Source organism: Panicum virgatum, chromosome 4N (genome assembly GCF_016808335.1).
Source record: "Panicum virgatum strain AP13 chromosome 4N, P.virgatum_v5, whole genome shotgun sequence".
In the NCBI taxonomy this organism is placed as follows: Eukaryota; Viridiplantae; Streptophyta; class Magnoliopsida; order Poales; family Poaceae; genus Panicum; species Panicum virgatum.
Genome location: NC_053148.1, coordinates 28,630,729 through 28,644,020, shown reverse-complemented (window position 1 = coordinate 28,644,020; position 13,292 = coordinate 28,630,729). Strand labels below are relative to the sequence as shown.

The 13,292-nt window shown below is 43.6% G+C and overlaps 1 non-coding gene across 1 annotated transcript; it reads right to left on the bottom strand.

Annotated features, from left to right (window-relative positions):
• Window positions 1-3,800: 3,800 nt before the first annotated feature.
• Window positions 3,801-3,907, bottom strand: LOC120671762. The gene has a single exon (XR_005673851.1). It is a non-coding gene; the product is annotated as a small nucleolar RNA R71 (small nucleolar RNA).
• Window positions 3,908-13,292: the final 9,385 nt, after the last annotated feature.

The following is a 13,292-nucleotide window of genomic DNA, read 5'->3' as shown; positions in this document are numbered from 1 at the left end:
AAACGTCTTCATCCCGAGGTTTCGGTGCCATCACCCAGCAGATAGGTGAGCTGCGGGTGCAAGGCGACAACATACAAGAGATGCTGAACCAACACATCGATAGTACCCAATCATGGTAGCATCACACTGGCGAGAGACTCCACGACATGGAGCAGTCGCAGTTGTAGCGACAGGAGGAGTGGAGGGCGTACTGCCGCTGGACGAGTTTCAACCCCGATCAGCTGTAGTGAGCCTGAAGCTAGCTTGGGGGAAGACCCCCACGAGAGGTAACTTGTATCATTTCTATCTACTGCTTTCATAACCTTGCATGAAACCCATAAAAAAATTTGCAAAATCAGAAAATCCATAAAAAATTTGCATAACTAAAAACAAACAAAAATTTGCAAAACTTAGAAAACACTAAAAATATTTTCTCTTAATATGTGTATTAAGCATGGTGTAAATTTTCCTTGTTGAGATGATGAATAGTTGCTCTGTTAATTTCCTTCATATGCTTAGTTACAACTTTATGCTCTACTTAGTTTTGGGTTTGGTGGCTTAAAATGTTCATACCTTCTTGAAACATGTGGGTAGCAGAAAACATGATCCAAATCTAAGTTGTTGTGAGCTATGATATGGTTAAGTAGAGTTGCTATGATCTTCTCTTATGTGATACTTGACATCCGGAGTATTTAATTTTGAAAACAAAATAATATAATAAAGTTCCTCGATGATATGAAATTCCTATCCAAAGCCATATGTTGTTTTCATTGCAAAACCTTCCACATATGCAACTTGTTATCTCATTGAGCTTTGTCAAATTATTGTGACCCTTAGTGAGACTCATTTCATACTCTCATGAACAAGATCACGTACACATTTCCACCACATTCTATGCTTTCTACACTAGAAGAAAGCAAAATTCCATCCATCCACACAATAAAACTCCATGTCCATGTATGACACCACTCTTTCTCAAAAATATGCCAAGGAAATGGGAGCTATGCAAAAAGAAAATAAAAGATGCATACCCAAAGAAGGTATGCCACATGCTTAGGCATGTCAAAAAAAAGAGAAAAAGAAAAGATAGCCCCTTATCCAAAAAGAAAGAAAAATAGAGAGATGGTGCATACAAAGGAGTTTATACACCATCCATCAAAAATATCCACACACTTGCACATCTTGATCAAGGTTTATGACTTGTTTCTCCTTTGGATCCGGTCTTTGACTTAGCAAAATATGAGAAGCAGGTATGCCTTCAAATCCTCCATACCTACAACTCCACAAAAATAAGCCATTAGAGATAGGTTGAGGAAGAAAGGCAAAATAAAAAGCCTTGGTAAGGAATTATACACATTGAGCGATCTGAGAGATCATCTGAGGAACTTTATAAATTTCTTTTGAAAAACTTTACAAAACCTCCGGATTGACGGTTGAGCTAAAGAGAAAGAAATATGAGCACTCTATGATACTGATCTGACTCTCAACCGCCAAAGATGAGGTGAAGCTATAAGCACCACATGAGTTAGGTAAGAGGTAAGAACAAAAGGCCAACTTATTCAAAATCAAGGTAAGAAGCATTCGGTTGTGCCTAAGTATGAGTTGGAAATTCAACATTGTAGCAACTCCTGATCAACAACGAGCGCCTTGTTTTGCTCAGGGATGAGCAAAAGGCTAGCTTGGGGGTGTTGTTGACGGTCGTTAAGTGCGAAATATGACCGTCAACTATACTCAATAAAGAAGGAAAACTATACCTCTTACTCGCATATTTGTATCACTAACCTAGCTCCATAGTTGTTTTCGAGAATTCATGATTTCAGGAGCACAAGTCTGGAATAAGATGAAAACACGACGAATACGCAGGCAGAAGTCACAGACGATCGTGTCCTGCGTAACATGAGCAAAGGAGGCCCACAACAAGAGCAAACCGACCAACCAAGCCCCGGCACCGACCATCTGACATCAGGACCCACCAGTCAGTGTACCAGAGAAGGACGGTGGCCAGTGGTGGGAAGAGGGGGTCGGCTGACCCCCAATGGAAGGTTTTTCCACTGAGTTTTGGTGGGAAGACTGATCCTATCCTCTCAATGGAGGTTTGGCATGTTTCCATATGAGGAGATGGCAGGAACCGACCTCAAGAACTATATAAAGGGCCTCCCACCACTCTCTCAACACACACCACTTGGAAGCCTCTCTCTCTACACTCTCTTGTGACTTGTACTCCTTAGGGTAGTGGAGCTAGGCTAGTACTTCATCTCTTAGCAAATACAGTATGGCTTTGTATTCCGACTTTCTTTATATTATTCATTCAGAGTTTGTTCTTGGTTATCTTATTATGTTTGTAGCTTGCTTAGCCTTGATCTGTGCTTTACCAAGTTATTCTAGTTGCATGCTTAGACCAGATGATCTGGGTAAGGATATCAGTTCGTTGTGCTTTCTGGCTTGCCTTAGCATCTTACCTGTCCATTAGAAGAGTGGGGGACCCGGGGGTGCTAGGGTAGTGACCTCATATGCAAGCATGGTGCCCGGGTATGTGGGATCCTTCGGATATGACGGTGCTCCACGGTGTGACTGGGGTAGACCACAGGTGGTGACAGCCCTATCGGTCCGCCGAGAAGCTGCTTCTCGGTTAGCGTACTCCCCGATGTTCGGGTACAGTGTAGGAGTTCATGCAAAGATGAAACAGGACTGTATGTTCTCTAGTGCGGGTCATTCTCCCCGATGTCCCTAATTTCCCGGCACCTGCAGCTCTAAGCAATGTGGCTAACGTAACTTATCCGCTAATATGAATAGTATACTAGGAATCTTTTCCTATGATCCCACTAACCTTAGGATTGCTTGTTTATTCTTTATTCATGAGAGTTGGATGTTCTGTGTGTGTCACATTACCCCTGATTATCATTTATTTATCACTTACCCCTGTATAGTCAGTGGTCTTCATCTTGCTCATACGTGTCATGGTTATGCAACTAAGTAAATACACTTTACACAACCTAGTCATCCCTTAGGAAAATATAAATAACGATACCCTGAATACTTCCGGGTGAAATGCTACAACGGCATATCCGTGCGCTTGAGGATCCTTCTGTAAACGTTAAGACATACCACACAGCATTTTTGAGGCGCCGTTGCTAGGAACTAACCACTCCTAGTGGCGACACTAAGAAATGCCAACAAGCATTTCTGGCGCCGTTGCCGGGGATGGCACTAGGTGTAAAGTTATTTACTAAAGTACATAAACATGGCAATATAAGTAAGAGGTAGCTACTGCTTATACAGGTTAATGTGTTTATCTTTTTGTTTTCTCCTAATTGGATGAAAACAGGATAGTATATGTTTGGTTTCTCCTTGCTGACAAATTTTGTTGAAAATCCCGAGAAGCTCGTGAGAAGGGTCCGACCTCGCGCCGTTCCTCCTCTGATCTCGCAGTCGACAAGCGAACCAGCTTCCCAAGCACCATCAACTGAACTCATGGCTGAGAAGACTCTCCGTGACTTCTCCGTCCCCTCAGCTGCCAATGTGGCAACTGGACCCAACGTTGATGTTGGGGACGTGAACTTTGAGATGAAGTCTAGCCTCATAAACATGGTGGAGGCTAGCCCATTCTGTGGGGAAAGTAGACACGTATGAGCCATACGGGGCTTTGCAAGACCGTAACCATACGGGGCGTTATGGCTGACGCCATCAGGCTCCGCCTATTTCCTTTCTCCCTCCTGGGGAAAGCGAAATAGTGGTTTTATCAGAACAAAGAAGCCATCAGCACGTGGGATAAATGTTCCACGGCGTTCCTTGCTTAATTCTTCCCGTTAGGCAAAACCAATGCCCTACGTGGAAGAATTTCAAGTTTCCAGCAGACAGGGATGGAATCCATCCCAGAAGCTTGGGAGAGGTTGCAAGAATACATACTCGCCTGTCCTCAACATGGGATGGACGAGTGGCTCGTGCTCCCAAGCTTCTACAATGGGCTAATGACTACATCCAGAGCCCACCTTGATGCTGCTGCTGGAGGAGCCTATCTCGATCTCACCATTGCCAAGGCTACGGCCTTAATCGAGAAGATGGTCTCCAACCAGGGCTGGAACGAGGAGCGTTCCCAGCCCAGAACCAAGGGCGGAATGCACACCATCAAGGAGACGGATATGCTCGCCGCTAAGCTGGACCTCCTATTGAAAAAGCTTGATGAAGGGAACCGGCAACAAACGCTTGTTCCCGTCCATGCCATGAACTCGTACTTTACATGCGAAGTTTGTGGTGATGGTGGACACTCGGGGAAAGACTGCCCCAAAACCTGAGAAGATGCAGCCTACATCAACAACAACAACACCGGGTTCCGTCCATAAGGAGGCCAGGGGTGGGGTCAAGTGCGCCCACCATTCCAAGGAGGAGGTAACGGTTTCAACTCAAATTTCAATTTGAATTTCAATTCAAACCAACCCTCCTTGAGAGACTTAGTCTTTGGCCAAGCTAAAATAAACAAATCTTTAAACAGAAAGCCTGCTGCCAATGATAAAATTTTGGAAAGCATTCATGCTAAAGTTGAAAATCTTTCTTCTGCTCATAAAAATCAATTAAGTTTCAACAAAATAATAGAAACACAACTGGCTCAATTAGCTGCTGCTGCTCCTGTCTCTGAGAATGGGAAGATCCTGGAGCAACCCGAATCTCCCATTGAAACTGCAAATATGGTGTCTACCGGGTGGGGCAACCATCCCCGGCAGACTCCTCGCACTAACCATGCAGGCAGGTACAATCCCCCGAAGAATGACACCTAGGATATCCTGGTAGCAGCAATTCAAGAAGATCGAGGGGTCCCCATGATCAGCTGCTCAATCTTTGATCAATACTATGAGCATGCACTCTGCGACCTGGGGGCCAGTGTCAACATTATGCCCATGGTAATATACGAGAAACTCTTATACCCTGCTCTCTCCCCAACATATATGTGTGTGCAGCCCAAAGAAGGTATGCCACATGCTTAGGCATGTCAAAAAAAAAGATAGCCCCTCATCCAAAAAGAAAGAAGAAGAGAAATGGTTCATACAAAGGAGTTCATACACCATCCACCAAAAATATCCACACACTTGCACATCTTGATCAAGGTTTATGACTTGTTTCTTCTTTGGATCCGGTCTTTGACTTAGGAAAATATGAGAAGCAGGTATGCCTTCAAATCCTCCATACCTACAGCTCCACAAAAAACAGCCATTAGAGATAGGTTGAGGAAGAAAGGCACAATAAAAAGTCTTGGTAAGGAATTATACACATTGAGCGATCCGAGAGATCATCCGATGTGTATATGATACAACCTGAAGGATTTGTCGATCCTACAAGTGCTACAAAAATATGCAAACTTCGGAAGTCCATTTATGGACTGAAGCAAGCATCTCGGAGTTGGAATCTTCATTTTGATGAAGTAGTCAAAGGGTTTGGCTTCATCAAGTATGAAGAAGAGCCTTGTGTTTACAAGAAGGCTAGTGGGAGCGCACTTGTATTTCTGGTTCTATATGTTGATGACATATTACTGATCGGAAATAATATTCAAATGCTTGAGACTGTTAAATCTTTATTAAGAAGAGTTTCTCAATGAAAGATTTAGGAGAGGCAACGTATATTTTGGGCATAAAGATCTATAGGGATAGATCGAAAAGGCTAATTGGATTAAGCCAAGATACATATATATATTGACAAAATATTGAAAAGGTTCAATATGCAGGATTCCAAGAAGGGTTTTCTGCTGATGTCACATGGTGTTAGTCTCTGCAAGAGTCAGTGTCCCTCGACACTTGATGAGCAAGAGAAGATGAATGTGATTCCATATGCCTCGGCTATTGGATCTATCATGTACGCCATGCTTTGTACACGCCCTGATGTAGCCTATGCTCTAAGTGTTGCAAGTAGATACAAGTCAAACCCAGAAGAGGCTCACTGGGTTGCAGCTAAGAATATCCTTAAATACTTTAGAAGAATTAAGGATAAGTTTCTTGTCTATGGAGGTGAGGAGGAGCTCGTTGTAAATGGTTACACCGATGCTAGCATCTAAACTGACAAGGACGACTTCAGATTGCAATCTGGATTTATATTTTGCCTTAATGGTGGAGCGGTGAGCTGGAAAAGTTCCAAGCAAGAGACAGTGGCAAATTCTACGACAGAGGCCGAGTACATAGCAGCTTCAGAAGCTGCTAAGGAGGCTGTTTGGATTAGAAAGTTTGTTTCTGAGTTGGGGGTTGTACCTAGTGCGTCCAATCCAATGGACCTCTATTGTGATAATAGTGGTGCCATTGCACAAGCCAAGGAGCCTAGATCAGACAAAAAAAATCCAAGCACATACTGCGGTGTTATCACCTGATTTGAGAGATAATAGATAGAGGTGATGTGAAGATATGCAAGGTGCACAGGGACCTAAACATTGCGGATCCGTTGACGAAGCCCCTCTCACAGCAGAAGCATGAGGCACATATGAGTTCCATGGGTATTAGATACTTGCATGATTGATTTTAGAGTGAGTGGGAGATTATTGTAATCATGTCTAAGTTTGTGTTTTAATAAAAAATGTTATTTGTTCCCTGAATGATAATTATTTACATTGATTAATAAGTAGGTGACTTGTTTGTGAAACTCTCTTGTTTTATTGTTGTTCTAAATGATCCCTGGATTTCACTATTATGAGGAACAACAATAGTTCATAAACCAGCACATGTATTGATTGATGATCATGTTTCACAGATCATAGATATGGAGATATCAGATCAATAATGTGGACACATGTTAGGGAACATGGTGTTGGATTGATCCACCTCGAGACACTGCAGAGGTAGTTATCTTAAATGTGCCATCAGATGGTCTCAAGTGATATACCTGCTGAATCCTTAGACCTGAGATCGCCATACGTAATGGTGCACTTTAGAGCTGCCAAACACCACTCTGTAACTGGGTGGCTATAAAAGTAGTCTCTGGGTGTATCATGAAACATAGAATGGGATGTGTGCGGATCAAGATGGAATTTGCCCCTCCTAGATAACGGGAGAGATATCTCTGGGCCCCTCGATGCGGTTGGATTAAGAAAGTGCATGGCCATGCCAAAGTGATTAAATAGTTAATCACAAAGTGACTAAAAGGTTAGTCATAAATTGTAATCCGCTGCAAGATCGAGTCAATTTGTCAAGCTATCACAAGGGTGGCACAAGACTCGCCTTGAGCTTGTATCCTGAGGCAAAGGGATTAGTGAATGCATATATCAAAAGGTTCTGCTGATATGATCTTTACGTGTGCGTGGGAGTTAGTATGCCATGATAGGAGCCTCTACTGATTAGTGATGTAAGAATGGTTCTTGCAACACAACTACTCACAATTAAACCTTACGGGTCATACACTTAACGGGTTGGAACGAAAACTTGTCTATGTGATTGTCTCTAGTGCAAGTGGGAGATTGTTGGGTTGTGCCCTTAATCCAATCACTCGTGGGCCGGATATGATCCGAGTAGGATTAGAACCCTAATGGGCTTCCGGCGTGACGGCCCATTAGCGGGGTCTATAAATAGAGGGGCGGGGCAGTGGGCGCCAGAACCTACACGTGACAAGCCCTAGCCGCCGCCCCCTCTACCTCTCCACAAAACCCTAGCCGCGCATGTGGTGCTAGCACACCGGCGCACGGCGTTCCCGCCCCGTACGTGTGGACTCCGAGGAGGCGCCGCTGCGTTGTTGTGGTGTTGATCGGCGGGATTAGGAGGAACCGCGAGCTGCGATCTACTTCCTCTTTATCGACGCGCACCTACGTTGGACAAGTCTACTCAACGCATCTTCCGCTGCACTACGCGTCGAGGGGTAACGCTCCATGATCATCTGCTTGCATGAGATCCTTATCGCTAGCGTAACGTTTCCTAACATTGTCAACCTGGACAACATGGAACTCTGAAGCATGAGTTCGATCTCTTGGTCCGAAACAAACATTTTAGGATCCATTCAGTAATACAATACAACCTTTTAAATGAAACATTAATTGACAATGACGACCATTATGCATCAAAGTCTTTTTTAGGATCCATTATGCATCAAAATCTCTAGAGCTATGAAACAAGCGAGATTTTCAACGAATTTATGATTAAAAATAAGTAGTTCTATACGTCGTCAATTTTTTAATCAGCACTTAAACGTCAAGTTTACTTGACACATAATATGTAAAAAAAATTGTCAAAAGTGTGTATACGCACTGTATGTATACGTCAATGTCCTAGATATATAACTGGTAAATCGAAGATTAGGGACATAGAAATCAGGACCCGAAGATCCAAATCATGCGTGACGTTTGTAGCGTGCCACTCTATCTTGCAGAACACACACCACGCGGTGATCTGGTTACATAAGCTAGCAGCTAGGCGACGATAGCAACATATCAGCCATACGGAGCCGAAGATAGATTAAGATGATAAGCTATCGCCATCACCATGCTGTATTTCTATGCTGATGATGTCAACCCTTGTACGGAAGCCCCAAGCATTTTCTATTCTATCTATGTCCTGGTTATCTGATATCAGCTGCTAAAATAATTTAATTTTAAGACACCAACTTAATGGTACCTCGATCGAGAGTACCACGCACATGCTAGATGACAGAGACCATGTGATAGGCCATGTGGTATTCCAATGAGCAACAATATGATCGATGAACTATCATATCAAGGCAGCAAGTACAACTTGAACTTGACCACCGGCCTATATATCCTTAGGAATCGGTCCATTTGATTGTTGATATCACAACAGGCCTTCGTTTGACTTAATTTGGTGTGTTTGATTATTTGGTTATTTAATTACCCAAATTATTTGTTGGTGAGTACATTCAAATTAAGGCCCTGAGAAGTATATATAGTGAGAACATGCATGATCTGTGTAGATGCCATCTATGCGTATCAGATTTATTAATCTTCCTGTGTTGGTGACGCAAATTCAGCTGACCATTTGTTCTCAGATCGACCAGGTACATCCGCATCAGCTAGCAGGCATCATGATACACGATTAAATTAAGGTGTCCCCATGTCGATCCTGTGGACAGTGTGGTATACATAACATACATTTTTATTTGGTCTAGAGGAGTGCATAATATACGGATTTCTCAGTATGTAGCTTTACTCGTGCTATTCTACGCTTTATGTGTGGCAGTTTATAGCTAAAATAAGCAGAACTATGGAACAAATTTTTAGTAATTCAGTAATCGGGGAACTATCACTAAACATTGTTTAATAATTTGATAATCTTAGTTCCGTATTTTGACGATTATTTTTGCTGATAATAGAAGACGGGTGTAAAATAACATTCTCCACCTAGCTCTCTCACTACTACAAAATAGGCCTTTCTTCCAGGCCATTTGTCCCGGTTACCTTTGGGCCCGGGACAAAAGGTGGCTTTTATCCCGGGTCCAACGGCTAGCCGGGCCAACGCGGGGGACAGGGGCTTTTTGTCCCGGGTGGAGCCACCAACCCGGACAAAAGGCCCCCCTTTTGTCCCGGTTGGTGGCTCCACCCGGGACAAAAAGGCCCAACCCTTTTATCCTGGGTGGTAACACCAACCGGGACAAAAGGGTCACCCTTTTGTCCCGGTTGGTGTTACCACCCGGGACAAAAGACCCCTTTTGTCCCGGTTGGTGTTACCAACCCGGACAAAAGGCCCCTCCACGTGATAGTTCAAAAGGAAGTTATTCTATACTGAGTCACGTGTACTACTTAGGTGAGTTGGTAAGGAAACCATGCACTAGGCAAGAGGTCTTGGGATCGAATCCCGTGGTGTGCAAAAAAATTTTTAACGGCAGGCACCTTTTGTCCCGGTTCTGCCACCCGGGACAAAAGCCTCGAGGCTTTTGTCCCGGAAGCCTTGTCCCGGTTCCAAAACCGGGACAAAAGGCAGTTTGGAACCGGAACAAAAGGCCTATTTTGTAGTAGTGTCTTAAGTACTAGGCATATGGCGCATTTAGTACCGGTTAAGCTGACCAGTACCACGCCTCCGGTACTAACCATTTAGTACCGGGCCAAGATATATATACTGTCAGGTACTAAATCTCACCCTTTAGTACCGGGTGGTGTCATTGACCGATACTAAATGACTCCATTTTAGTACCAGGCGAAACACCAACCGATATTAAAAGGTGATATCTAGTACCGGTTCGGACCAAAAGTTAAAATGTGGTAACATGCGCCACCACGAAAGCTCATTTTTCTAGCAGTGGAGTCCTAGAAGCGTTCAATATTGACTCACTGATTAAACAAGATTTAGCTTGTCTGGATCATCAAATCAAGGCAAGTGTTGTGCATTATATTCCTAGATCTTAAATTTCTCATCAACTAGCCAGAGAATTCACTATAGAAAACAAATTCATCAGGGCCGGCAGTCCGGGTTTATTTAGTTGATAGCTTTATTAAAATTGTGATGAGAGCCGTTGTGGACTAGTACAGGTTTACTCATCTGCAAATTAGCTGGATCCTCTCATGGACGGCCGGGTTCTTATCTCTTACGAACCCGTACTTTATTAAAATTATTATTATTATGAGAGCCGTTGTTGACTAGTACAGCTGCGAGAAGTACGGGTTCTTATCTCTTACGACCATTTTTCAAAAGAGGGGAATATTTTAACATGATGAGAGAGAATATTAAAAATATTATGTATATAAATGCTTCACTGTGGTCACGCACTGATGTATTTACTATCAAATCATGAGACAAGAAAAGGTTTTTTAGCTTCGTCCTTACATCTCAGTGAGCTAGCTAGCCTTGACGTGTTTCGAGACGCGTAGGTCGACGATGATGCCCGTACGTAGAGTTTGTTGTTGTTGAATTGGGTTAGTGGAACCAGGTCAGGTTTAAATTTGTAAGGAATCGTTTGTGCGAAATACAAGAAACATTATGATGATATAATATATACATCATTTCATATTAGTCATTGGTACTGACAAAAAGGGAAAAATGTATTTTTCTACCATTAACTGTGGAAACTACCACATGGCAGCTCCATTGATAGTGTTTTCTACGATTTGGTGCTGACACTGAAACATGTTATGAGAATCACCTTGGTTCTTCCGTTCAAAAAAAAAGAATCATATTGGTCTAGAACAATAGCAATGTTTGTCCAGAGAGGGGAAAAAAAGACAAGAGCAATGTCGTCATAAATGAATTATTAGAAGTTTGATTTTGTGATAATAAGCTTAAGATTTTATGGCTAGAGGTTTGCAAACAAATGATGGCCCTCATTTTGTGGTCTCGAAAGATATATTATGTTATCAAATGACAAGATAGCTCCATCTAGCTGTTAAAGTACATGCATATATCACTACCGGATTTCCATGCTTTGTCTGTGCCTTGGGCACACAGCAAAGCCTCAAAAGCTCACAACAAAAGCTTTGATGCACACGATAAAGAGCACACAATAAAGATGTACACGGCAAAGAGCTCTTTCCGTGTGCCTTCTGTTAGGCACACGGCAAAGCTCTTTATAATTTTGACACTCGGCAAAAAAATGAACGAGCAAGAAATAAAAAAAATCTCAGTCACACCCCCACCGCCACCCCACCTTCGACTGCTGCCAAGACCAGGCACGCCACAACCACGCCGCTACCATTGCCACCACCAGGCTCGCCACCACCATGCCAACGCCGCTGCCATCACACCCGCCGCACTTCTCTTTATGCGGCGCCACCATGCTTGCTGCCGCCATAGATCCCATCTCTGGGGAAGAGGAGGCTGCACTTCTCTTTATGCGCTCCCACACTGCAACTCGCCCCATTGCTGCTCCGATCCTCACTGCCGGTGAGGGGCGAGCAGAGGGAGGGGAGGCAGAGGAGGGGCCAGCAGGGTTGGTCGCTATCCTTGCCGCGGTCCAGCCACTCCATGAGTCGCGTCTTGGTGGGGAGGGAGAGGAGGGGGTGGCGGCCGAGAGGGAGGATGGTGCTGGCGGGGAGGGAAGAGGTGGGGAGGGAGGAAAGGAGGGGTGCGACGGATTTGAGGGCGAGGAGGGAGGAGGAGGGGGCGGCGGCGGCGGCGGGGAGGGAGGAGGGAGGGAGGAAGCATGGAGGGAGGAGAGGAGGGGGCGGCTGCACATCAAAGAGCGGGGAGGGAGGGAGGCAGTGTCAGGGAGGAGGAAGGAAGAGAGGCGGCGGGGCAGGGAGGATGGAGGGGGCGGGAGGGGGAAGGGGATTAGGGTTTGGGTGGAGGGGGGGGTGATTTCATATGCAATCGTCATTGAAGATCGACGGCCCTTAGCGAAGGAAGACTTGTTTGTCGTGTACCATCCAAGAAACACACGGCAAACTTTTTTATATCAATGAATATTCGATAAATGTAGTTGATACATTAAAATTATCAAATGGTTACAAAAATTACTAATATTTTACTTGAAATAATTTATATTATCTATTGGCTATAAAAAAATTGAAGTCAAACCCAAATTTGATCATCACGTTCACTCCAAACCTAACCGCATCCTTTTGAACTCTCTGATTCTTCTTTGCAGATGTTTCCATTTGTAAGCATCATATGTGAAAAAATTGCGAAACCCACTCAATTTTTTACCACAGCTTCCATGTATGATATCATGGCTTTTGCCATATGTTATATCTTTGATGTGTGCCCGATAGAAAGCACAGGGCAACTACCGGGCATATGGCAAAGAGCCAGATTCTGGTAGTGTATGTGCCGTACAACATCGTGCAGTGGCTTAGTTAATTCATTCCATAGGTTATATGGTCGTCGTAAACATAAGTACGGAACTGATCTGATCAAGATAATTTACTTTATTTCTTGTGACTTTTCTTAATCTTTGCTATCAGCTAGTTTACATATATGAAACTGAGAAGGTTGGCTGCACCTTTGTTTCACCTAATTCCTGTCTATATAGCTTTCCTTAAGGTTCACTGTAACCCCAACATTTCACCAGAAGTATATATGAATCGTCAAACCTAAAACTTAAATTACATTTCATTTTTATATCCTAAAACATGGACATAATAGATAAAAGAGAAAAAGTAGCTTCAAGCCCTTTTCATCTCTGAGCCTCTAATGGTACATCAGAAGGGTCAAGAGAATTTTTAATTGATACATCAATTCTCACCATTATTGGGCCTGTATGAGTCTCAACACATCAAGGGACACATCAATGGCCATATAGTTTTGGATGATCTTGAGTCGATCTTTACCAAGTTCAACAATTAAGATTTCAGCAGCTAAAATTCAACGTGCCATTTCACTCTTGATGTTTCGGTTGTCTAAAATTATTGGTGCTGCTCCCCATGCCGTGCCTACATCGCTGCCATGCTCTCGCCGCCCCTCGAGCCATCG